Here is a 25,517-nt window from a genome sequence, read left to right on the forward strand (position 1 = left end):
TAACGGGAAGCTTCATGAGCGCTGATAAATCTGCCTTATTTCTAATGGTATGTGCAGGGGTTAAGCAGAGGAGTGGCTAGCAGGGCTTTCATTCCAGAATTTGGGTCAAACATGGGTGCATGCCACATCTAAGCACCTAAAAAGGCAGCATGATCGTTCGAGATGCTGAACTGCCTTCACTCCTGCTGACTTCACTGATCACTGAAGAAATTGTTTTGAACAGGACTAACAAGGCACGAGACCACAGGCACACACTGTCGTACGTTTAGATGGCTGGAGGAGATGAGACAGCTCATTCCATTTGTTATCTTTTACAGCTGCTAATTAGACAAGCCATTTTTGCTAAATGCACGATGTGTTCATCACTCGGCATCTAATGAACTATGTGGGATGTGGATTTTAAGAGGTTTGTAACAAACTGCTTTAAGATGTATTCTCAGTTGTTCAGATTAAAGAACCAAATATAAAAGAGGTATTTAGACAAGATGATGTGCAGTGTCTTCACTCTTTCTTTCAGGATATCAAATCCAGGAGGAGTGTATCCTGAAAAAAAAATAAAACTAGACACCTAAACATGTTACACAGGGAGTGGGGAAAGATACCTAAAAATTAAGATCAAACCAGGATTCAGACAAAAATCCTAACCGATGGAGTTCTATGAAAATCTATCCATCTCCTGGACAAGGATACATGTTTGCAGCCTTAAGACGTGCTTCTATGCAACTCAGATGCCGAGCTGAAAATAATAGTGTGAGCTGAGGTGCTTTAAGTGTCCATTTCAGGAGACTTCTGAAAGCGATGGCGACTCCCTTCCTAGTGGGTAGTGACCTACTGGTTGAACAATTCACCTGGCATATGTGTAACACAGGTCTGATTAGTCTGCAGATTAAGGGCATTCAAATACACAGCTCCTGTAGAATAATCCAGACAGAAGCCACCTTTAATAGCTTCTTTGAAGGTGTGCATTCAAGAATGTAAGATTCGCGAAACCAAGAGACCAAGAGGGGGTCTAACTCATTAGCTCTGCTGTACAAACTACACCCTCAGTTCTTCAGTGCAGTTCAATGCCCATCACTGACATGGAACAGGATCTCCTTTCCCTTAAAAAATGTTTGTCAGTTGGAGTCTGTATCTAGGTCATTCCTCTCGGGTACAGCTCTCTATCTCATCGGATTAGAAAGAGAAACAAACTACCACCATACCAGAAAGAATTCAGTCAGCGTTATTATTCCAAGTATCTTGTATGTGTTTTGTTGTTTCCTAACTACTTAGAAAAAACCTTCTCAGAACAAAAACTTGTCTGACCAACTAGGAGGTTTCATAGCTGACCTCTGAATATTAACTATGTGCCTTAAAAGCAACATCTCAGAAAGGTAGTCTTCCCTTTAAGCATTAGACTTGTGAAAGGTAGGCCTCACAACAACAAATTGCTCTTTATTTATAATCTTATATGTACTTTTAGGATCTTGAGATAGTAATTTAACTGGAAGGAGCTAAAGGGTCCAATTAGGCTGTGGAGATAATTAATAATAATAATAACAACAACAACAACAGATTGTGCATCGAGTTTTCCATCCATAAATCAAAAAGGCATTAAATATCATTAGAGCCATTTTAGAGATGAAACAAAGCAGAGAGATGACTTGCCTGAGGTGACCAAAGAAGTTATAGCATTCAGTCACTTTTGCTAACATCTTACACCAGCATCTGCGATCTGGTTTTGCACAGCAGCATGCAAGGTCATTAAATGCTCTCTATTCTGGACCTGAACATTAAGCTGATTCTGCGGGCATGAAATCCTGGAAAGAAGCAATAAATACCTAGCGAAATGCGTGCATGTGAGAGAAAAGGGAGACGGAAAATAAACAGTGACATTTTGTATCAGAAAGGGGTGCTACGACATGGAGGAAGAGAAGAACAAACAACGAAGAATCTAAGCCTATATTTTCCAGAACAAAAAAATAGAAAAAAGAAGAAAAAAGCTAGAAAAGAGTATAAAAACCCACAGGTTTCAGAAGGAAGAAGTAGAATGAGAAAGTGAGAGAAAAGAAGAAGAGCAACAAGGGGAGAAGTGACAGAACTTTCTTTGTGAGAAAAAGGAGGACCATTTGCACTGGGAGGAGTTGAGCCATCCACAGGCACAAAGACAAAAGGAACCTGATGGAGAATCTTTGGCAGCTGCAACTGCAGGTTGTCACCTGGGACCCGTCACCCACATATGAGCTGCTCTAACGTACCAACAAGCCACTTGTTGTTCAGCAGCGCCCGGGTTCGCTCAGCCATCTGCTGACCGGGGTTGCCACTGGGGAGCAAAGGCACACAGTGGGATTCCCAGCCCAAAGATGTCTGGGAGGACTCCTCAGCAGGTAGGTGGTGCTGGAAACAGATTCCTTGCAAGGAAGCAGTGAATCAGCTAGAAGGCAGCCTGTTTTCCTTCAAATATCCACACGTTCTTTGGAAAATAAAAGACCGAAAACCAAGGGTCAGGCATTTTTTTCAGCTGTTTAAGGCCCTAGGGAAATGATGACTCAGCTTGTACTTTATTTGCCAGTTCTAGGGCTGAGAAAATAAGTGGCATGTGGCACACAGATCTGGGAATACGCCTATAAAACTTAGCAAAGGAATCAAAAAATATAGATGAGGTTAAAATGTGTCTCGAGCAGGAGGAAAGAGTCATTTCAAAGGAGGATGCTTGCAGATGAGTAGAATGAAATTGATTTACCTTGGCTGACCTGTCTTTTGGGTGACAAACAGCTAAAATGTTTCACCTGTGAATTGCTGGCAGAGGTCAGCAACTGCCCCGACTCACATTACACTAATTAAGATACCAGTACACTGTATACACTTCCATATAACTCAAAAATGGCTGACTTTAACAATACTAAACTTTCTCATACTCATGCATTCCCAACAGAAAGTTTTTCCAGGCTTCTTCAGAAAAATAAATAAACCAAACTGAGCTATAGTTGACAGTAAAATAGTATTTGGTGAATACCAAGCATGACATTTCTGCTAAGTGACAGTGCTCTTTGTGTGCCTCCAAGAGGCTGTAAGTGCATAAAGTCACTGACAGAAATTTCCCCAGTGGTTTTGCAAATGCTTTCAGCACAAAATTCTAGGCACATACACGCATTTCACACAGCACGACAAATCTAATACTCCTTTTCTGTTTCTGTTTACTTTTCCCTCTTTATTTTTTTCTCAAACAACGTGAAAATTAAATGTCAAAATTTTCCATAGTTCAAGGGTAAGATCGTTCCAAATATTCAAAAGTTAGAGCATTTGGCTCACCCCCATAAGCATATGTGCACATGCTATGAGTCTAAAAAACTCAAAAGCTTCTGAGAAGGTTTGATTTTTGCATTTAATGAGTCATTGGGAGTTTAAAATTCTAATCCACATGAATATGATTCTGAAGCTGAGATTTCCTCAAAACACAGAATTTCATTGCTCCCGTAGAAGTCAATGGCGGTTTTACCAGTATAATACTTATGTAGTTGTTAGAACATGGGATAAAATTTATGTTTGGAAGTATCTGTCAAATACTTTCATGAGGTTATGTCAAGCACAGAGGAATGATAATCTAAGTACTTCTTGGAACAGACCAAAAGAAAGGCCACAAATAATTCCTCCTTAACATCCTACATACTAGGTTTGAGTACTTGAGACAGTATTTCACCATAAATGTATATTGGGACTTGAACTGAAGGCCTTGCAAATCTAATATATACTAAAAAAAACCAAGCCCAAAAAAAACCCAACAAACCAAACCAAAATGAAAACAGAATTGTCCTTATTGCAATTTGGGCCATTCTTCTATTTATAATAATTCCTGTCTGTGAGAAAGCTCAAAATGACAGTCTTGCCTGATTTTGGATCAGTCTGGGAGAATCTTTTCTTCATGGTAATCACCTTTCTTCCAGGTTGGATCTGTTCCAAAAAGCTCTTGATGGACAAGGCTCATGCCATAAGTGAGGATCCAGATTCCTTCCCTAGGCATTGCCAGCATCCTTAAGGCAACTTCTGTTGCCTCATTGTCAGTCCTATTCATTCTGTAGATTACTTAGCATGGAGGTCTCTATATTTTTTATATATTTGTTGGCCTCTTCTTGCTTCCAGGACTGGACACAAGAATCATATCATCCTTTAAGACCAAAAATACTTATTGATGTGTACAGTCTTTGGTGGCAGGTAAGCAACCTTAAAATTACACAAGAAAGTTAAGCACAGGATCTTCTTTTCAGCCCTCCTCCAGGGAGGTCTGATCCACCCTTTGATTTGAGTCTGGCTCAAAATGAAGTTTGAAATTTCCTGAAGTCACTTATGGCAGAGGCAGTGCACCACGGGAAGCACAAATTCTTGTCTCAACAGATGGATTGGTGTGGAAGTGATGTGTAGTCTTGTGATGTTGACTGTCAAATTACAGATCAAGAACATCTGTTATTGCCTGTGCTGTGAAGTCCTCAGCTTGAAAGAATAGAAGATACTGGAGCAGCATTGTCTATAATTTGCTTAACTAGTGAGAGATTTTCCCATATTGGTTGATGCTCCCCAACTACCTTACCATGAGCAGTAACTATTTTCTTAGGGGTCTCTCCTGACAAGTCACATGGAAGATCCGAAGGCTCGACACACAAAACTGCTAAGGCCTGCTTCCATCCTGCGTGTACTTAGTATGAGCATTCATTGCTATCTGTCATTATTTTTCAACCAATAACTTATTTAGCACAATCAATTTTCAAGGAGATAGTAGCATAATAAAATATTCCTTTGCATATCGTGGATAATTGTCCTCTACCTATTAGCTCTTCTTTCTTCAATTTGTTCTAGGATTGTTTCTTCAGGTTGTTTTGCTGTAATACTTATTAGTACCAATCAAACAGCAGTCAACTGCAAAACTTCCCACAGCCCAGGAAATTATTTGGAACCACTCAGTTGCTCACTACATCATCCTTTACATGTGTTGCTCTTTCATCCTTTTCTTGTCATCCTCACCACTCATAGCTTCTGCTAATTAGAATGCAAGACTGTTATTTTTTATGTGCCTGTACCTCACCCAGCATCACACGGTCTCAAACGTCACAGTGCTTTGCAACCCAAGTGGAATGTTGGTAAGGGAAGTTAGTGGTGTTGTCTCAGCACCTTTCTTTGTGGTGGGTTTGCGTGGAGAGAAGCTGATGTACAACAAAGATTCAAGGACACAGCCCTAGGAAAGAATAAGGACACACAAATTGTTTCTTTTCATGACAGTATGCAATATAAATACGACAGAAATGCCTTTGTGTGTGTGCGCGTGCATTTATGAAACTTTTTAGGTGTCTCCCTAATGAAATGGTTAAATAAATGTATATGTTTTGCCACTTAAGCCATTCTCTATGTGTGCCTTGCACTATTCCCGAAGTCTGACTCAGAAAGTCTTCGTATTCTTCTTCAGCTGAAATGATCTTCTCAGGGTAGTGTACAGATGGATTCTGTGGACTTGCATGAGTGTAAAATAGCATGAACTGTTTTCTTTAATAGGTACACTGGATGGCATCTAAACTGTAGTTCTAGAACAACCCGTGCAAACTTAAATAAATACTACCTTTTCCTCCTCAAATGTCTCTGCAAAAGAATACTTTGATGCTTAGTAAGGAAGCTACACTGACTGGAATTACACAAGATATTTGCACCAGCCTTCAAAGAAAAAAAAAACACTTTTCATTCACTTGTGTAAGAAAAAACCTCAAATAAAATTAAAGCTTCCAAATAACTTCACATTCATGTGAATCACTGTAAACAATTCCCATGCCAAAAAAGTGGGAGAAATAGCATCTAAATCCCAGATGATATAGCAGGCTTAGACACAGAAGTAGAAGAACTTTTTTCCACAAGGGGTGCTCTTCAACAGTTTTAGGGGCGATGTGACTAGGACCATGAAGCTCACAGCCAACCAGTTCATCACTCTTTTGCTTGTGAATCATTTTTCATCCAACAAAATGAAATATTTCTACGCATAATCAATTTACTTAACTCTTCATTAGTGTTGCTTGTCTAATTATTTATAATGGAGTAAGTAACAAGGCATTGAGGAATGCGTAAGTAATAAATTAAAGATGTACAGCATTGTAGATCATCTGACTATTAAATGAAGGTATTATCATCACTGGAATGTATAAGAAGTACATCCAGTTAAAGGCTGTTCTATTTTTATCTCTCGTCCACAGACTGTACATCATTCCCTTGAATGTTTTCCTTCTATTGTTCTAATAACTTTGCACATTCCTGAACATGTGACATTATACTGTTAGTACCTATTGTGAAGTATGCCATTGTAGATGATTTATTTGAATAGGCTTCTTTTGTAACACATTCCCCATGTTGGACTTTTAGTTAACGAGCATCAATGTCCAGTAAAGGATCTAAAGCAAAAGTGCTCCTTTCATTGGTATTCCAATCCAAACACTCATGACCAAAACCTTGCATTTGATTACAAGCTTAAATGAAAATATGTATGTATTTTAATCCTGTTTCTCCCACTTCCACTACATTTCCTTTTTTGACTGTTTGGGATGAGTGATAAGTGAAAACTTAGATCTCCTCAATTAACCAGAAATTTTGCTCATGATCTAATGGATCCAAGACAGTGCCTTTCCATGAATGTGGATAGCATCAAAAGTGTAGTAAGCAAAAGGAACAAATATTATTGTACACTGGTTTTTTTAATGCATTAAAACAATTTTTTGCCTTTATTTTATTCTTGTAGCACTTAATGGATGTGAACACCTAGATGTTGTTATTATAGCTAATAATAATCTGCATTTGCTGTGGTAGTACTAGTACTTCTTTGTTAGACCCTGGAGACAAAAATCAAATAAAGTTGTTTTTTACAGGCAGAGAATTGAAGACCAATACTCTTTCAAGACACAAAGAGAGAGAATGAGAAAAGTGATGGCGTCATGGCAGGGAGATGGGAAGAAAGCGTCATTCACATAAGCTATCATATGAACAGACCAGAATAAAACTGTGGAGGCAAGTTCTCTTAAAATGGAAGGTAACTAGAATGTAGCTATCTTAAGAAAGGAAGATATATCATGGTAGCTTTTGTACAGATATGGGAAAGCATCTGGCTTCTTCCTAGAACTGCAGAAGGCCTTCAGAAACTCCTTCAGACATATGGCCTTTGCATATGCTGACCCGGTGTAATGCCTTCCAAAGTAACTTGGTGATTGATCTCCTTTATTTCCCCTGCTGTCTAGCCTCTGAAGTACCCCGAGGGGAGCCATAAGCATGCCATAAGCACCAAGAGCAATAGGGGAAACTTTAGAATCATCACGGATTTTCTTGGTTCTCTAGCAACCCTTCTACACTCCACCTGACCTTACTGCTCTTTGAGCAGCCCCCATTTACCATCTTGTTCCCCAAGTGCAGGTGGTGGGTCACGGTTGTGCCTCCACTTCGCACTGCTAAGTAGCACAGCATGCCTCTTGAAAAACCCCATGCAGGAGTTCGGCACTTTCATTTATAGCATGGCTCGATCGCACATCCACCAAACCTGAGCTTACTGTCAGAGGGCAACATGAAGTCAAGCACCATCCCCACACACACCTCCATGAAAGCCCTATTACAGAACCATAATTTTGGAAATGTTAACCGTAACATCTACATCTGGGCAAAGATGAGCAGAGGGCCAACTGAAGGACCTTGAGATTTGAGTCAAGGACAGAAAAGCTAAAGAGTATTTGTAGCAGGAACAAACACCTCAGGTACAGAGAACCACTCTTCATAGATATTTAATGTGAAGGGTTATTGATGCAGAACACCACTTTGCCTCCCAAGAGTCACCTAAAGATTAAGAGGCTAAAAGCGATGCCTCATGCAAACAAGAAATGTCTTTGTCAAGGAAGCAGACATCCTTTCTTAGCTAGATGAAACTTAGTGGATTTTGTGGTCAATGGGAAGCAGTTCAATACTGACTCGCTGATGTACTTTTAAGAAATGCAGTTTACACAATGCACAGTTATACCTGAGACACTGTGCAGATGTAACCCCAAATGTAACGGGAAAGCAAAGACATCCCATACTTTCCTGTACTTTTAGTTGTGTTGGTCTTAATATACCTAAGAAGCATTCAAAATATTCTCCTGAAGCTGGAAACATTCAATAAAAGACCATGTCTTTTATCTAATCTTAAAATAATTTCTAACCTGCCAAATTTCTTCAGGACAGGAAGTAGCCTTAACTTTCAGGTTTGCAACAACTTCTGACTCAGACTTTTAACACAACTACAATATGGGTAAGAAAGCATTATAGCTTCCTGGTGCTGCAGATTTCTGTTCTATATTCTACCTTAAAAACACACACAAGTATGAACTTACCCTGAAAATTCTGCTTACAAACACGTCTTTTACAGCACAGCTCTTCCAGATGGATTTTCTTTCCTTTCTGATTTCTGAATAGCACTTCTTTGACAGGAACTTTAGTCTTATTCAATACAGGGGGTTTGGTTTTTTGTTTAGTTTTCGTTATTTTCTATTCCAGAATAGTGGTAGGAAAAAAACTCTTGTCATTTGAGACCTGTTTCTTTGCCTCCCAGCTTGCACACAAACATTTGAAAACAATATTCTGGCAGCAGTAATTTTTTTTTTTTTATTGGTGTCTTGGTTACTTACATATATCTCATCATTCTGTGTGTGATTTGTTGCAGGATAACATTCTCACGAAGTTCAGTTAGGGGGTTTTTTTGGTGCACTGTTGCAGCTGCAAACCTCAAATCACTTAGGCTTGTCAGGGTTCATGCTGAACCTAAAATGAAAGCATTGAGAGGTCAGGACTAAACTTTACAGCTGTTTGCAAACAGAACTTCCAGAGAAGTTAGACAAACCTAGAGTCTTACCATCAGTAAGCTCACTCATAATCTTTTTACTGGAAAATCTTTTAAACATATCTCAAATGACATCTACATCATTTCATTTTGCAAATGTTTAACCCCTACCAGCAAAGGAAAAACAAACTTCTTGAGTCAAACAGGGACAGGAACTCTAACCAGCCCTCCTAGTCAACGGCTCTGAGCCTTCAGCACGTGGATCCTTGAGGATTTAGGAATTTCATCTAAAAGGCTACTGAGGAGTAATTTAAAGTAAAGCAAGTTCCTATTTGTAATGCAACAACCTACAAATGTTCCCGTTTTCAGGAATTTATCATTGTCTTTTATTGTCTGAAAATTGCTCAGATATTATGGTGAATGGTGGCAACATTAAACCATGGGCAAATTTAGCAGAGCCAAAATACCAAGCTGCAAATAGAAGCGTAAATCCTATAATTACAGAAGGAGTTGGTTCTTTGAGAACATACCTTCACCACAGGTATATTTGATAAATATTTTAGAAGTAAGCTGGTAAGTCTGCACTTGTCATCCGCTGTTGGATAAATCATCTGTCTTTCATAAATTGTTTCTAAAGTAATCCACAACCCAGCAAACAACCCAGCGCTGCATACGGCTACTGTTTGGCCCACTAATTTAGCTGTGAACTATTACAAATACAGTCTCCATTGATAATGAAGAATAAATTTAGTCTTTGGATTCCTCAGCTGCATAGGAACAACAGTATAGCTGTACAAATATTTATGGCCACCTTGGTATGTGTTAAGGACATAAAATCTGCACTGCCACCACAGCATGGAAAACATCTGCTATTATGATAATTCAAATAATAAATGACAATATGCTTTATAGTTAAATCTATATAAAATTTGCATCTTCTAATGATAACTTCGAAAAAATACACAAAGGCATTTTAGAAAGCAATGCAAATGCTAAGATGTTGCAGTAAATTTTTGGGGCAGTGTCCTGAGCACTTCACATCTTCATACCTCAGACCTTGCTTATGTCGTACATAGGATTCTCACCTCACCTCGGGTTGGATAACAGCTGAGGATCCGTATCCCTTACTCCCCCCTTACAATGATATACTGTGGAGTTCTGTTTTAACTGCCTGTGATAATGCTTAGGGAGGAGAAACACTGGCCTCTCAGGTAAGTGGCAGCCTGACATTAACTTCAGATATTCCTGAAGCTCTCGGACATTCAAACTACCTCTTGCTTCAAGTCCAGTAACACCTCTATGTGATGCTCCCACTTAAATTGAGGTTCCTAGAAGAGAAGGCCCCTCACCCTGATTGCATTGTGTTAATGAAGTCCATGAGTTTAGGGGCAGCAAGAAAACTAGGGCTTGCATGTTCCTAACCTCACTTGACCTTCAGTCAGTGCAAGCCCACCCTGTTCAAATTCACTACCTTGCACAGTACTTATTGAGGAGCCACCGTGCTGGGCAATGCTACCTGTCCCCACACATTTTGACATACACATGGAGCAGAGGAATGCATTCCACATGAGATTTTGAGGAAGACCACACAAGGTCCCCAAGGTTTAGCCTCTTACATTTACTGAAATCAGAGTCTCTTCCTAACCCAGAGAACTAGGTAGAAAAAAGCCTGATTATTACTTTGATTTAGGTTCTACTTGACACTTAACCACAACTCCCTGTACATAACAGCACACAAGAAAATTCTTCACTCAAGCAAAGTCCAACAGGGGAGTGTGTAATTAGATCTCAGCAGAAATTAAGATAAGTAAGCCAGTCTGATACTGTTAATACATCATTGCCTCATCATTTAACTAATCCCAATTTAAAAAAAAAAAAGGGAAAAAAAAACCAACAAAAACAAACCCGCATTTTATTTTGCAGTAAAATACCCTTGAAAGTAAACCCACAGAAAATATCATCCTGTACTACACACACAAGCACAATATTTCCTAGCTTATCTTTGACATAGACTTAATTTTCTGCACACAGGTAGTTTCATGCTTGAAACTATATCTCCCACAGGTGGAATTCCAAATAGTCCTGTGAGGAGATATTTTCCAATAGGAGATATAATCTTCATATTTTCAGAGCCTTCACCGTCTCCGTTCAGTGTCCCCTGTGCCGTGTACCTAGGAACAAACATACTTACCTAGGAACAAACATACTCTATTTTCGGTCATTTCTCCTGTAAGACAGCAGAGATCTTGATATCCTTTACAACTGGCCGCCTGTGTGTCACCAGATACCCTACAGATGGTGTGGTGTTTGACCATACGATGGTGACTGGGCTCGGTTTACAGGTCTACCATGTCAGAAGCAGACGGCGTGCTGCCGTAAGGAGATGGGAAGTCAGTCCCACCTCACCCCAGCATCACAGACCATTACGTCACCCTGTTCATTTTGGCATCTCTCACTACCCTTAGAAGACTGCATGGGTTTGTCTGTAGGAGAAAAGGAGAGAATGTACAGAAAACCTTGACGAATTTCCCTGCTATTTCTGGAAGGCAGCAGGCTGAAACTGTGATCTCCCCCATGCAGAAACAGGGCCTGCTTCCCTACCAGCAGGATGAACATGTTTCAGCTGAAACCCCGTGAAGAGCAGCTGCTAAGAAGAAGCACTAAATAATACCTAGCCTGTCTTTTATTGTTATATTTATCAGAAATGTAATAAAAATGCTATTTCGTAACATAATATGCAAGAACATGGCTTGTGCAATATCAGCATGCAGGGGGGACAGGCTCCCTGTCAAAGCTTTATTCAAATGTTAGGCTGTCTTGACTAGTCCTTCTTAATCCTATCATCAGCTGCCATCGTGTCAAGATATGTCAGCCTTAAAAATGAAGAAACATCTTAAGGAAATAATGTCTTGCAAGGAATAATACTGAATTTTGATTTAGTAGGAAGATAATGACTTATCTTTTGTTGAAGAGATATCTTATGCAACTGGTACTAGTTCCCAAACTCACTCTTTGTTTCTAACAGCTGTTCAGGAACAATTTTTTAAATTTTTTTTTAAGGTGTTTTACCTAAGACGTTTCACCTAAATTGTGCTTCAAGATAAAAAAACAACAAACCTGCAATGGAGATCCAGCAGAGGTAACTGACGTGCAGTTGAATCTCCTGAGGTCTGGGAGCTGATTGTAAATGAAACACAAGACTGCATTTGAAAGTGTACTCTCTTGGACTTGTAATATATTGTATCAGACGAACCTTAGCTAAACTTGATCTACAACTTACAGTGCAAGGACTGGTATGCTGGAGATACTGGAGTCATTGCTTGTTAGCAGTGCTGACGGTCGTGGTAATCACACTGTTTTAACCATACTGGTTCTGAAAATAGGGACATTTTCAAATAATTGGTGCAAGCTGATTGCCATATGTAAAAACAGTGCTCTCCGAGAACTGTGAGAAGATTGTTTTCATTCTGCTTCAGAGAGCTATTGCTGAACAACTATTCAATCGAAAGTAAATCTAAATAAATATTAACAACAGAATCTGTAGGGTGAAACCATGGAACTCCACCAGCCCCTGCATTACAACCATACCAAAGAGAAAGGACTCTGCTTTTCTGTAAATGGAGCTGATTTCTCAAGGAAGATGAAGCACTTAAACAGTGATGTTAATTTTGCTTGAGGCTCTTTGGTGTGTAGCTGCTCAAAACTACCAAATGCCTGTGTCAACAATACTGCCACCTTCACGTTACCATAGAGAACTAGGGAAACTCGGGTTGAAGAGAGGATGCAACTTATGACTATATACTCCCATAAACTTTTCGCTGCTTATTTAGTGAAACACTCCAAACCGTCTTTCTTTCCATTCTCTCATGTTTTATTTACCAAAACGGCTAAAAATGAGTACAATTCTTCTATGAACTCTACACATCTTTTCAGAAAAATGGTATGTGGTATTTCGCCTATCCTAAATTGCCTTTCTCTCCACTGTGTTTCATCCATTAAGTGTTTAGTTCCATAAGACTAAAGAAAAGCTTTGCCCAAGAAATCCTCTGAACTTTTGTGCTTCTCTATGCAAAAAGAAGCAGATGGTTATATCCTAGCTGCCAGCTCTCCAGGATTGCAATAGGTGAATCACCTTCTATCTCAGAGTTGTTCAGGCACATTAGTATGTGATTGTCCATCCTACTAAGTCTTGTCTCGTGTTAGTCAGCATATTGGTCTGACGTATCCAAGTTGCGTGATTCCACCAAGGAGATCTCAGAAGAAAATAATCTCTCATCAGATGGTTCATAATTCACGGGGTTATAGATGAATATGGAAGGGAACACAGAAAAGGTTTAGCCAGTTTGTTCTTTGGATTTGTTGTTATCCTCTTATTCAAAATTAAAAAAGGATGAAAAATTGCAAAAGGGAAGGACAATGTACCTCTAACCTTTCAATTTCAACCCACTGTTTCTAATTTGGGAGAGAAATTTAGGTGCAGTCCTAGTTTTCTCTGAACTAACTCACACAAAGTTGGAACTGAGTACACAGTGAATTTCATTAGGTAGCTATAGAGTATTTTGACCAAGAAGGCAGGAGACGTCATCAAGAACAGATCTCAGTGAGTTAGAAAACATCAGAGTGGCAATTTACAAATACTCATAATGGAAAGGGGGGCCAAGGGGAGGAAAAGGTTTATGCCATATAAATATATGAAAAACTGAAAAAACCCCAACTGCTTCCTTCCCCTAACAGTAGGCCGTCATTACCTAAATTTCCTTAATGTGGCTTTCCTGACAGATTAAAAATGTTCTTTGACTTGAACACTAATAGTTTACACGACTGTTTGGTAACATTCAGACCCGCAACAAGAAAAACCTAGCAATATTGTCTATAATACGCCTCCATATATACTCTTTCAGCTGCTTTATGTCTGACAATTAATCACCAGCTGTAATTGTTATCGAGTGCAGAACACACTACAGGTAGTCTTCAGCAGACAAGATTGATGGGAGCCATGGCAGGAAATTCAATTAGATATCAGATAATTTGTTCCACGATAATTTGCTTACTGTAACTTGCTTGGACTCCTGGGGTATTTTGCTAAAGATCTTAAATGTTACAGACTTTTTCTGCACACATCGCAAATCTGATTATCTGTTTCTCTGCCCTTTGTACAGACATAGTCTCTCTTGCCAGTCCCAAGCGTATGAAAATCATGAGTCAGTCCTAAGCCACCAAATTATGAGTTTGGAAGGGGAAACAAACCACAGTATTTCAAAAGAATAAGTGTAGAGGTTCTTATCTTGTTTCTGGCAAGATCTGTTTTATAACTTCAACATAACAATTAGATAAAACAAATGCTTTCTTTGCTGTTTAGTGTCAGAATTATTTGAAAAAAAAAAAGAATAAAGTTATATAATCCAGCCAAAGCTGCTAAAAAATAAGGATACCGAAACATGCAGGGCCCATAGGCTCACACCAGCAGCTGTCAGGTGGGGGAAGGACAGAAGGAAAGGTTTATGTTGCAGTCCTGTTATCATATTGTTCAGCCTAAACATTATCAAAGGCAAACTCCCTAATTGCCCTGAAATGGGTTGGAGTGCAGCTAAACACAGACAGGAATAAATAACAATAATAACAGCAACAACAAAGCTAAGCAGGCTGTAAACTCCCATAATTGAATTCATAAATCTGAATCTTTTAGAAGGTTAGCACTAGGGCTAATGCAGCTTGACCTAGAGTGATTGTTGAAGCTGCACCCGTTATAAGCCTCCTACCAGCGACCAGTGAGAGGGGAAATAAATAAATAAATCAACAAGACTCTCGGGAGCACTTTAGGAATAACCCTTTCTGTCTACCATAGTTATCATTCAGCCTGCAGCATCTCAGCGCTAGCTGGGCTGGAGACAGCAATCTAATCATGGCACTGCAGCAAGCCGGGAAAGCACCACCCCAGCTGCCGACGGAGAGGAAACGCTTCACAGACAGCGGGCAGCTGATAATCGCTGATGTCAAACAAGCTTATTAAACGGAAGGATTTCACCCCCTCCACCCCACCCGCCCAGCGGCGGCACCCTGTACAGCAATGTGACAGTAGCCCCCAGCAGTGATCTGAGACGCTGCAGCTCACAACACCGCCACAAGCCTGAGGCTTGATCCTGCAAAGCACCAGCAAGAATCTCACCCTCACCAGCCTCAGCTGCTATTCACCACTCTGCTCCCTGAGAGACACCACTTGCAGTAATAAAGTTTGCCTTGGGAAGGGTTGGCATTGTGTGAGCCCTTGCTCTGCAGAGCGCTTTCTACACAGCAATCACATCCTGCTCTACTTGCCTTAATTTTGGTCTTCCCTGTATTATTTTTAGGGGATATAATACACTGCATTGCTGTTAAATGTACCTTCGGGGCATAATCTTTCTGAAATCGCTCTTCAACAGCAGCTACCTGACACAAAGTAGCACATTATGTGGTCTCTACAAATAACATCAACAATAATAATAATAGCATTTTGATGGCTTTATTAACACACAGTCATCTAGCAGTTTGTAAAACATGCATGTAGCACCTTTGAATCTCTGTAGCCTGACCGCTAAGGTCTCCTTTAGGTTGTCCAATAGCCTGTGAGTTTGGGTGATTATTCAACATGTCACTGAAACATCGTCTCCATGAAATTACAACAAGGAGGTGAAAATTAGTCCAGCTTTCAACATTTCTCAGCTTTGGTCTTGATTCTTCATGTTATGGCTCAAGTATCTTTCCAAAGGTCCAGGCCTGAACCACCATTGAAAACATCTGTTTACAGACCTCTGAGCATCTCTGGATGGTTTTGCTTCCTTTCCTATGGCCATAATAGAGGAAAACACCAACTCTAGTTTTTCTCCAACTGAGGACAACGTAGTCTAGACAGCATCCATTTTCTGTGCTGTGCCATCACATAATTCTTTAGATTTCCACTATCCCTTTTGGGATAAGTAAGTTATAGTTCAGGGTGCTAGGGAGAAGTTGGCTTTGTAAACATTTTGGTACAATCACACTAATGTCTTTAGCGTGTGAAGACAGTTTTCAATCTGAATAGAAAACTGGAAAAAGGGAAAACCCTATTTTCCTCTTCATCCCTCACTAGACAATTGAAGTCTATTTAACTTTTCTTTTTAATCGGATCGGAGTATGCTTTATGGGTCAGCATAAACCTTCAAGTCTTAGCACAAATTCAGCTGACACATACTTCCACAGCAAAAAACCCACAAATGCTTAAGAATTTTTCAATAGTTCATTGCAGGAGATTCTCCAGAAAAGATAACAGACGCTTTTTTACCCATTTCTTCTGTCAGCACCTAATGCAATGTTAGTTTAGTATTTACCAAGAGTATTAAACGGCATTTCTTATACTGATAGCATTCATAGTGAGTTCCACAATAGTTAGGTATTTTTTGGTTGGATACACTTTTTTCTTATGCTTTGATTGTGGTCTATCACCCTCACACTTCCTGTGCTACCTCTATATCCATTTCTTCCACAACCCCCATATAAATTATTTCCAGAGTTACCAAAACCTCTTTCTTAAACTTGTTATCACTTCTTTAAAATACTGTATTAATTTATATAAACTTGTGCACCAAAGTTGGGTTAGGTTTCTACCTCTCACTTGGAAAGCTCTCAATTTTAATGCATTGAAGTTCTGAGTTACCTCCTGGATAGCGGGGTTTTTTTACTCAGCTACTGTTACATCAATTTTGCTTTTGTCTTTGTTTATTCCTGCAAATGCTTAGTACATCAAACTTTAGCCCAAGAACCCTAAACTCCAGAGACAAAGAAAATACAAAATGCAAATCAGTAATGACTTTGGGAATCATGCAAAACATGCATCTGATTAATAAGATAATACAATAAAAAGAGAGAGAAAAGATAGGAAGTACAAGGTATGTTCTGAAAGCAGCCACCTTCTCATTAGCAGGAGGCTAATATTCACCTGTCTCTCTTGGAGAGCCATCATTGCTAAGTACTGGAGACAAAGTACCCATTATTTTTATGTTATGTGTTATATAAAATATTTATAATAAAGGTATTGTTTAAAAGAGGATACAGAAAATGCCAAAACCACCCAGCTATTACTGTCACCAACTCAACCTTGACAGAATTGTAAGAGGCCCCAGATTCAAAACTTCCTTTAACTTATGTGTTTAATCCACACCGAGCAACTCGTGCAGGTCTAGTATCTGTTAGTGAATCAATCAGCGCTGCACAAGACAGGATGGCAAACACCACTCTAGTTCACTGGTGTCAGCTTTTAGAAAGTTCTTAGACAATATTTTCCTTTAACTCTAAGCTACAGTTTCCGACTTTGGTCACGTCTGTCTTAAGGCTCACAGACATGTTAGATGGCTCTTGTTCCTCTCACCACATAAGAGGTACTTGTAGATGTTTGTCCACTGATACAACTCAGATGAAAGTGCTGCCAGCAGTAATAAAAGAATCTCTATAATAAATTTACTAGAAATAAGCTGTGCCTTTGTTACATGAGCAATATGCCAGAATGCCAAAGATGGTGTCATCACAAACTTTATTGTGGGTAGCACTGGAGCTCATTTTGAGACATGGGGAGAAGACCCATTTTTAGTCTTCATGGAAATGTGTTGGGCTACAAATAATTTATAAAGGAGAGGATGTTTCACACTGAAAGTTAGTTTTATTTGCTTTTATAAGTGAAGTCTCAGAGGGCCTGGGTTTAGGAATGCTAGGCAGTACTGAGAGTTTTGTCCAAAAATCAAAAGCAGATGGTGCATAGCCAGTTTTGCTCTGTGGAACATTTCTGTGTGTACATAAAAAGTTGGTTAGTTTCCTTTTCTAAATGTCCTTTCTGAATTTCACAGAGAGGGCTTCACTTCTGAACTCTTGGTCTACAAGAAGCATGGCAATATCTCACCATTAGCCTTACTCCGTCCCAAAACTTCCTTTTTTGGGTACATGAAGAGGCAAAGAAGAAAACAAGAGACCTTCTCTCTGTGGCCATTTGCAGAACATGCCATGAGTTCTCTGCATTAAGGATGTGCTCAGAGCAAACATTTCCCAAAAAAGGAAGGAGACTCCTAGGATCATGATTCCCTACTAAAACCCTGCCTCTCTCACAGGATTTGAAACAATTCTTCTGCTTTGTACAGGCCCAATTCTTCCAAGCACTCATAGATCCTGCACTGCATGGAACCACCCAAACCCATGGATTGCAACTGGATTTCATAACCTTGCATGTCTCCTTTCTAGTGTTCACTAATCAGTTGTAACTACTAGACCTGTGTGTTAACTATGAGATGTAACTAGTAATGCCAGCTAGCACAGCGATTTGTAACATGCCAAGATGAGTATGTGAAGGACCTCCAAGTCAGCTAGAGCTCTGAGGAGGATCTATGTAGATCATCTCCTTAAAGTGAGCTCCCCAAAACGGGTGAAAAGACTTTTCAGCTAGGAGAAGAAAAAAAAAAAAAAGAAAAAAAAAAAGGCTGCATTTTGTTAGAGCAGAAATGTGATTTTTTTAACAGAAAAAAACCCTAAAGCCACTATCTCTGAGTGCAAATGAAAGTTTACAATCCAGTCTCTCCCTGTCCGTGGTATCTCTGTTTATAGGACAAGTTTCAGCAAACTCAGTGACTCTCTGAGGTGCCCCGACCACTGCACAGGCCCTCGGTCCCCAGAAAGTTTCCGTTATTTCTGAGATCTGTCTGCTCGTTCCACATCTCCACTGCGTTGGCCTCCCTGAGGGAGCCCGGCCCTGGCCAGTGACCTGCCAGCCCTGCTGTCTTCTTCCCTGAACAGGCTCCCACATCCCTCTCCCCACTTGCCAGGAGGTTCCATAGAAAGCCAGCCATCTTATTTAATCATTAAAAATTAGTATTTAAAAAGTATGAAGAAGTACCTCAAGCGCACTGGCTATCACTAATCCATATTTCCCTTCAAAGGATTCCAGGAAAGATAAGGAAAACACGTCTGTTTTCATTCAGACTTTCGCTGTCAACTTGGAGTCCACACCTCCACTGGAAAGCAGTTGGGGGGAGTAGATCAGAAAGAGAAAACTACTTCCCGAAGATTACTAGTGCACGATGACAAGATGATGTTATCTTGGTTCCTGCTTTATCCTTCATCCTAGCGTGCCTTATAACCTGGCTTCTGTTCTGGGAGCAACATTCAAGCTTAGCGTCCTTATCTCTCCACACTCAGCAGTCAGAAAAAATACATTCCTGTATTAAAGCAGTCACTTGGGCTTGGTAGAAGGTCCAGTAAATAATAGAAATCAGCTAAATATTTCCACCAAATAAACGTGTCTTACTCAGGAAACCTTCTGTTAAACATGCAGCAACCGTAATTGTTCAGGAGGGATTATGAGACTCAACTTTTTTTTCCTTTTTTTCCCCTTTTTTGTCACAGTACCCTCAGACTCATTTAAAGCACCAGGCAAATTAAATTATGAGTTTTATTTAGAACCATAAAAACCTTACACTGAGCTACTCATGAAAAAGAAATGGAATGCTGGAATTTATTTGTCTGACATTTATATGTACCATGGATCCTCTGGAAACCATGAAGCTGTCAATCCATTATTTACGGAAACAAAGGACCAGAAATAGGTGCACATGGTTTCAGACAAATCTAGTGGTCTGTGCAAACACTCGTTTCCTCTCTCAGTCTGTTTAAAACTTGTCTATTATTGAAAAGCTGATCCTTATTGCATTGAATACTACATAATGATGCAAGATTGTGATATTCCAAAGGTTGGGAAATTAATATTTTGGCTCTAACACAGATAGAGTGCTGATGTTGGTGTTAAACCACTATATTTCATGCAAAGCAGCAGTGTTTCCTCTCAGAGATGTCAGCCTTTCTAAGAAGATCACAATACTTAAATGATACCAAGACAGTTACTGTTAACTGTCTTTTCAATTAACACTTTTATTTATTTATTTAATTTTGCAAGCTAGAAATTGCAGAGGGTTTCTGAATTTTCCTGGCTCTCAGAAGAGATGAGAGAATAGTTTGCAACAAGCAGCTCTTCGATGCATTCACACCTTTTTTTTTTTAATTGAAGATATACCTGTATGTAAAGTGTGTGGTTTCTTCCCAAATGCATTTATCATAAGCCACCAATTAGCCATCAATGCTCCTACAAATCATATCTACCTGCTGGGTGTTCTCTGTAAGATTACACTCTTTTGGGACACAAATGAGGCGATAAGTAAGGCTGGATCCACCATTGCCTGCTTGGCGCATGCCTTTGGAGCCTGGAGCTTGGTTTAGGTAAGATAGGTTCTGCTCCTGAGCAGACTCATGCAGGTCTGTTGTGTCCCACTCAGGGACAAAGCAAGCAGGAACGGCGCTCTCAGGGGAGAGAGGATCCAAGATATGAAGTAACAGTTTGGAGACATGACTGCCAAGACCAGCCAGATCTGACCCAAAACGTGTTATCTCACCCTTAATAGAACCAGGGCCATGAAAGGTAACACTGCAGTGTATAGCCTTATATTTAGACAAGAACGTAAGAGCACCTTCAGGTTTCTGTCACTTCTGGCCCCAGTTAACCTAGATGAGGCAAAAGTACTACCTGAAAAAAGAAAGCCTGTCCTAGAATTAATTTACCTGTGCTCGAGGAAGCCTTGCAGCTATCTCTCCAAGATGCGAAAAGTCTGACTCGCCTCCTCAGAAGGTAAACCTAACAGAGACGTACCAACAAACGTGACACAAGCCATAAGAACATAAGCAAGCCGAACTGAACCCCATCCAGCCTGCTGGTGATAACAGCCTGTGCAAAGTGCCTAGGCAAGAAGCGTAAGAACAGACAGAGTGACTTCCTCCACGTCCTTCTCCCAGCTCAGGGTGCAGTTATACGGCAGACTAAGACGATATAAACCAGAACACCACCCTGCTCCCCAACAACGTAGTCCTGCTCGCCACTCTGTCCTGGCATTGACATATACCAGCACAAAGATGACAAAAAAGTAACCCTACAACTAAGAGATTAATTGTCCTTCATTTCAGAGACCTGAAACAGCTCCTCACAGCATCAGGTGTATGCTGATGCCAGCACAACAGGGTTGTGTGGCAGGGGCAGATGGACACCTGATTTTGGATGGGGCAAGACCATAGCAGTGCTAGTCAATGGAATTATACTGCTCTGGGACCATGCTTTTGCCTTTTCTCAGCCAGAGGCCGTAGCCACAGCTTCCAATTGACATTTTTCCGTATACCCGTTTCACAGTCGCTATTTGGACCCACCCATATTTTTGGCCCCCACAAATACCAGTGAGTTCTAAGGCTAATTCTGCCCTGAATGAAAAAATGCCTGTCTGAAACTTGCTGCCTGATGACATCTCTGTTCTCTCAACCCTCTCCCTTCCTACCTGAAGCATACATGGCTATTTAATGTCTCCTTGTATAGGAGCTGCTCTGTACCCTAGCCATCCTTTCCACCTTATATAAATCACACATACAGTACATATCTGTCGAGAGAGAGAGATATAATGCTTTTATAATTACATTACACTTTTGTTTAAATGCAGGGAGTGATGCTCAGCCCTCCACAAACGTACTCAGGTGTAGATGAACTATGATTATTCACAGTGACATAAAAGTCATAACAGTAAACATTCCTTTTTTCCCCCCTAATGGTTCCTAATGTTCTGTCTGCTTTTTTTGAACAGTCTTGAGCACCAAGCCAATGTGTTTACGGAACAATTTCCAGTGATTTGGAGCTCTCTGTCTTGCATGGTAATGTAATGCTGATTTAGACCTTCTCACTGTGGGTGTATAGCTAGGATAGGTTTTCCTGTGTGCTTTACTTTGTATATGCAGATAGAGAATACAAATTTTGTGTCGTGTTGTCATCTGTCGATTAAAATATAGATATGAGTACACATACATGTATATTATACATGCAGACACACAAACACTTTAATTATATAATGTATATAATTTATTAGTATATTTAACAGTAAAGACATCAGCACAGATGCCTAAGGAATTCCATTGTTGCCTTCCTCCCTTGATCATTTATTCCTATTTTCCATTTCCTACCTTTTAAACAGTTATTAATATGCAGAGGACCTACCACAGCTTAATTTCTGTAAGAGCCTTCAGCAAAGGACCTTGTCAAAAGCTTTTTGTCAGAGTATCCACTGGATCATTTCTGTATATTCAGTGATGATCAAACAACTCTAATAGATTTGCAAGGTACTTAATCCCCTTTCAAAAGCTGTGTTGTTTCTTCCTCATTATATTGTACTTACCCTTGTGTCTATTAGTCCTAGGATGGCTTCTAATAGTTCACACACTAATAAATTTATTGATTGTCTTAAGCCTTCTGAATTCCACATTCCACTTAAATGCTTTTTAAAAGGTAAATTTATATTTGCCATTTCACTCTCATGGAGTACCACAACTGATCTTATCAATAGACCCCATAGCATAGCTGAAAGTTTTCATTTGCATATTTATGTTCCCTTAGGGCTCCCAAGTAAATAGGACCTGGGTCTGGTAATTTGTCTGCATCTATTTCTTCTAAATCTTATTCTTTTGACACCTTTGTTTGAGAAAGTCTGTTTTAAACTAAGAACCACGTAACACAAAGCCCTCTGGTTTCAATGTCTTCCTGGTGATGACGCTCACTGAAAAGAATTGGTTTAATTTTTCTGCATTTTTGCCCTGTGAGAACCCCTATTAAACCATGATCATCTATTGGCCCCACAGTCTTTCTGGCAGGCTTCCTAATATGTTTGACAAATAAGTATATTTTTAATTTTTATGCCTTTAGAAAATTGTTCCCCAAAGTCTTTTGTTTTTCCTGCCTTATTAATTTTACATTTAACTTGTTTATGTTCTTTTTCCATTTGAATGTGATATTCATTTTAGGCCTTTTAACTCCTAGTAATCCCCCTTACTCTGATGTTTAATTTTGAAGACTTCTCTGGAGTTCTTTTCCAAGTTTTCTTTCTCCATAAATGAACTATATTTATTCTGAGGTTCCAATATATTATATTTAGGCAATCTCCATGTCATGCCACATATGATTTTTTTTCTTTTGCCTGTTCCTTTTCATCTCTTGAAAGTAGTTTATTGATCTTTATGTAGTCCTGCGTTATTGTGGGAAAAGGGCTAAATCTGAGTGTATTGTGATAATTATTGTTTTGTGGCTATTTAGCAGTAACATTCTGAATTCAGTCCTGGATCAGGATAATTCAAGACTTGTTTCTCCTGGTCTTGTTCCAGTGACTGCTTTAAGAAGCAGTCGTTTCCAGGGTTTAAAAACTGTTCTCTGCAGCACACATCTCATCATGACATTCACTCTTCCCTCTTGGGGTTACGCATGATGCTAGTCTTTTCTGTCAGTGTGATCTCTGCCATCTCCATGAGGCTGTCTTTATCACTGTCACCAAGTAACTTATTTATTTGATTATAAGTACTCTAGAGCCAGGGCTAAAACTCGCATCTTCTAATTCCAAGCTTTTTGTTTAGTCAGTATGTTTCTGTTCATATTAATTTTTGCCCCTAACAATCTGACTTTCAACAACAGTACACGATGAAAAATCAGCAGTACGAATTTCACGGCCAGGTGCAGAGGTTCCCCGCCAGCAAGTGGAATTTCAGGGGCAGGAGAGAGCTTTACCTAACCGCTTCCCTAGAAATGGCCCTGAACCATTCTGCGGCAACAGAACCCTCGCAAAACAACAAAGACTTTCGTGGTGTGAACTTCAGCCATCATTCCAGTGCCAGTTTGAGGTCCTGGTCCTCCACGCTGAAGGACCATGGGGATGAAACATCTGAGACGATGCTTTATAGTGTAAAGCTCAGCCCTTTCTTTTGACCGCACACACAAGTGTCTGACCTTACTCTGTGCTGCCTTCACGCCTCACCCTCTGCAAGGCAGCTCTGCTGTAGCAGCCCTGGGCTCCTCCAAACACAGAGACCACAGTACGGATGCCTACTCCAGCCTCACAGGGAAAGGAGGAAGGGAAGGAAGGGAGGGAGGAAGGGAGGGAAAGTGGGAGGGAGGGAGGGAGGAAGGAAGGAACGGAGGGAGGGAGGGATGAAAGAAGCGGGGAAGGAAGGGAGGAAGGGAGGAAGGGAGGAAGGAAAGAAGCAAGCAAGCGAGCGAGCTAGTTTGGTTCCTTACTTTTTCACTCATGAGAGGAAGCATAAAGTAGGGAGCTGGTCTTCACTGCAAGAGTCAGCTTGTCGTTTTTGCACTGCAGGACAGCACGCAGAGAGCTGAGCCCATAAAAGGCACTACCAGTGGCTGCATCGGGCACAAGCATTTCTAAAGTGATAACACACAACCTACTTTGCTGCAATAAGATAAGACACAACTTTTTCTTTTCCAAGAATGAATTCTGGTAGAAATTGACTGTCTCTCTTGTTGTATGGGGAAGGGAGGAATTACGGGAAACCAACACATGACTTGCACCACCAACAAGGATACAGTCCACATCCACACAGTCTAAAAAGCCATACTAACTTGAGGCAAGATCAGTTTGGGCGATTCAGATTAACAGTTCAACACAGAAGTACAAACACACATTAAGGTTAAGGCATTTTCCTTCTGTATGGAATTTGAGACATAAATGGAGCTAACATCACAGAGAAAATATGCCCTGGGCCATTTTCCTATGAAACAATGAAAAATATGAAAAACAACTTCAAATAACGGTTATGTTACTCTAGCACCTACACAGCCAAGCTATGCACTGAATGTTGCTGATTAATTAATGAAGTCCATCTGATGATGTCTCCCTGTGAAGGACGTACAATCTATATTTCAAATTACTTTTGAAAATTTAATCATCAGAAAGTAGAAATTGATCATTAGTTAGTAATAATATATTAAGTTCTTCTGTCTGTCCCCAAATAGGATGGATAAGGACTAATTAATTGAAGGCATGCCACAGAATATGTGCAGTCCCACTGGTGGCATAAAAAGTAGCAAAGGAAGCTATAAATCCTGGATGTTAAAGGTGCAGCAATGTGTTAGTGATGGACAGCCCTTCACTAACGCAAACACTTCATACAAAATCATAAGAAATTACTTCAAAATACAGAGTCTAAATACAGATGTTCCTCATCCTAGCTCCAACATGAAATTTCTCAGTGATAGGTTTTTTCTAGAACCATACAGCAGATGAGCCTTTAAAACCTTTGAAAGAGATATTTCTGTTCTCACCCTGCACCCAGTTAAGGCAGTTTTTACTGGGTAATAGAAAAATCTCATGAAAAGTACAACATATTTCACATTGCCCACAAACATCTGTGGAAATAGCCTAACTGGAATCATCACTCTTAACTGTAGCAGTCACCATCTGCCTGGCAAATGCGCAAAGCGCTTTCTCAGGAATAGACTGTGGTATTCAGCCACGAACTGCAACAGGCATCATAGTCACGGTGTCCTGCAGGAGGGAGGAGAAATGCCCTTCTGTCTCACCTGAGTTCCCAGTTGTCCTGGAGGTGATGTCTATGTCCTTGACTCTTACTGGAGGAAGAAATCAAGCCTGCCCTATACAAGTGGCCGGCTTGTTGAAACCAGGGCGCTGCCATCTCAATGCCTTGCTCCTGGGAAGCACAGCCTTTGCAACTCTCAGCATAAGGGCTGTCCCATCACAGAATGTCGAGTCTCTGCTCTGCTCTGCAGAAGGGTAAAGGCTAACTGTGATCCAAATTAGTTAAGGTTAATTAAGACTTACACTGATCACAGATGCTTTAT

At 40.1% G+C, this 25,517-nt stretch overlaps 1 long non-coding RNA gene across 3 annotated transcripts; it reads right to left on the reverse strand.

Annotated features, from left to right (window-relative positions):
- Positions 1 to 554: 554 nt before the first annotated feature.
- On the reverse strand, positions 555 to 24,068 carry LOC141750284 (uncharacterized). 3 transcript variants are annotated; one of them, XR_012589629.1, is made up of 4 exons: positions 23,937 to 24,051; positions 20,408 to 20,480; positions 8,652 to 8,784; positions 555 to 5,206 (listed from the first exon to the last, which is right to left on the reverse strand). It is a non-coding gene; the product is annotated as an uncharacterized LOC141750284 (long non-coding RNA). The 3 variants fall into 3 exon arrangements; XR_012589630.1 differs by lacking the exon at positions 20,408 to 20,480 and adding an exon at positions 11,921 to 11,980 and having other exon boundaries at positions 23,937 to 24,016; XR_012589628.1 differs by lacking the exon at positions 20,408 to 20,480 and having other exon boundaries at positions 23,937 to 24,068.
- Positions 24,069 to 25,517: the final 1,449 nt, after the last annotated feature.

Source organism: Larus michahellis, chromosome 1, assembly GCF_964199755.1.
Source record: "Larus michahellis chromosome 1, bLarMic1.1, whole genome shotgun sequence".
Classification (NCBI taxonomy): Eukaryota; Metazoa; Chordata; class Aves; order Charadriiformes; family Laridae; genus Larus; species Larus michahellis.